We start from the raw sequence: 2,347 nt of genomic DNA, 5'->3' as shown, positions 1-2,347 counted from the left end.
TTTGCTAACTTTGTAAAAGGTTCAAAGAGAAATATATCTCTTACGACAGTAAGACATATTTGTATGCACTAAGTGTCAATTCAAGTCCTTAAGACATTGATACTTCAAAACTTAGCTTAGTATCTATTGCCCAGATCATCTTTTTTCAGCTCTGTTTCTTTCTATTTTCTTCTTTTGAATCATGTGGGGGATTGTCGCAGTTTATAAGAGTGTTTTTTAGACACTCAAAGTTCGCTTCAAAAGAATATGAAAAGTCATTTGTCCCTTATTGAAAGAATAAAAGGGAAGTGTAAAGGTTTATAACTATTACTCTTCCTCTACCCTTTGAGTTGTGTCAAAGCGTAGATTATGCACTAGGGTGCATAATGCTCATTGTGCACGAAAAAAGAACACACCATTTATATAAATGAACACAAACTTTTTTCAACAACTTTTATACTTTAAAAAAGAACACACTACTTAAAATTAAAGAACATGTAAATTTATATTTATAGAAGAACACAGATTACAATGAAAAGAACATATAGTAAATGAACATATACTCTTAAGGTAAAAGAACATATACCTTTTAAATTTAAATTTGAAAAAAGGAATCTTTAGTTGTAAAATTTAAGGAAACAAATAACAACAATTTTTTTTTAATTATAAACTCTAAAAATGATAAAACAACATAGTTTAGAAGAGGGTGCACCATGCTCTACTTGCACTTGGGTGCATGTACTTATTTGCGGAGTTGTGTAGCAATGAGACTTTTAGTGGGTATGTGGTGATTGGAGTTACCGCCTGGACCGGGCCAGGGTCATGGGCCTTGGGCTTTGGACTTTGGGGAATAAACTTAACTTAACTATCTTTTGGGTCAATATTTTGTCAGATTAATGACCATTTTTATTCAGTATTAAGTTACCGTTTTTTCCCTTAATGGTGTCGGTTTCCCTTATGCTCTCCATAATTGTTGTCATGATTCTCCCTACTATGTGATCGTTTTTCCCACAATTTCAACCTCCTTCTGGTTTCCTCTCTCTATAAATACTGGGTAAGTTGTTTTAGTAGAACACATAAAACACGAATATCTTTTCTTCTTCTCTGCTTTCTTTCTCCTCTAAAATTCTGGGCAATATATAAGAACGTTCTCAATCTGCTTTTCTGCCAACACTGGAAATGCAGAATCCTCTTATCTCTAGAAGTTGATTATTAAGAGTCTGTGTGTTGTTACGGGGTAAATTTAACTTTAGGAAAGTGATTATTCTCACGCCATGGTTACCAGATAAGTTGATTATAGTTGTTAATTACCAGTTTTCGTTCCTACAAAGATCACCCTTTTTTTTTTACTTTATTCTTTTTTACACTAAAATACCTATATCTTCCCACTTATACCTGGAACTTCCAATCTCGTTCTTGGTGGCTAGAAGAGGAGCATTTGGAGGACACGACGTCGCACGAGAAGTCATCTTGATCGAATAGTATTAGAGGATATTGGACCGTAGTTCTATATCTATGGGCAAGGCCCATTAGATTAAATTTATTAGGTTAAGTTTAAGTTATGTTCTATATATAAGTAATGTAATTGTAGTTATTAAAGGCACAATAATACAACATCTCTTCTCTCTAATTTAACATGGTATCAGAGCCAGGTTAGATCTTGAAATAGTCCAAAGAAAATTACCTCCTGCCGGTGGGTTGACCCATCAATTCCACCGGCGGGATTCACAGACACTCATAAAAACATAATTTTTTTTTTCTTTCGCTTCCGCAAATCTTGATTTTTTTGTGTATTTTTCTCCTGCAATACACATCAATTAGGCTCGATGAATTTGGGTTGCCGAATTCTAGCAGTGATGACATTTGTTTTTGTTCGAAGGGAATTGATGAAAGCTTATTTAATTCTATATCTATGGGCTGCCAATATAATTGGTTTTCTTCTACTTCCTCTGCTTCATTCATTTGGCATGTAGTACTTTGATGAATCAAGTCATCTATTTTATATTCCCACTTATTCTTGATTACCTTAGATCACATCCAAAATTTCCCTCTTGCAAAAATTTGGTGTTTTGTTTTTGTTTGGTATTCTGTTCAAATCTGTTTCAAAACAGATCAGTTTCTTTCAAATTGTCGATGATGTTAAATTAGAGAGAAGAGATGCTGTATTATTGTGCCTTTAATAACTACAATTACATTACTTATATATAGAACATAACTTAAACTTAACCTAATAAAATTTAATCTAATGGGTCTTGCCCATAGATATAGACCTACGGTCCAATATCCTCTAACAAATAGCTACACTCCTTTAGTTGGCCCAGGTAAGTAGCGGTTCCTAGAACGATCGGAATTCGTATAGGGATTATTT

This window comes from Beta vulgaris, chromosome 8 (assembly GCF_026745355.1).
Source record: "Beta vulgaris subsp. vulgaris cultivar EL10 chromosome 8, EL10.2, whole genome shotgun sequence".
In the NCBI taxonomy this organism is placed as follows: Eukaryota; Viridiplantae; Streptophyta; class Magnoliopsida; order Caryophyllales; family Amaranthaceae; genus Beta; species Beta vulgaris.
Note: the sequence above shows the minus strand (reverse complement) of the source record.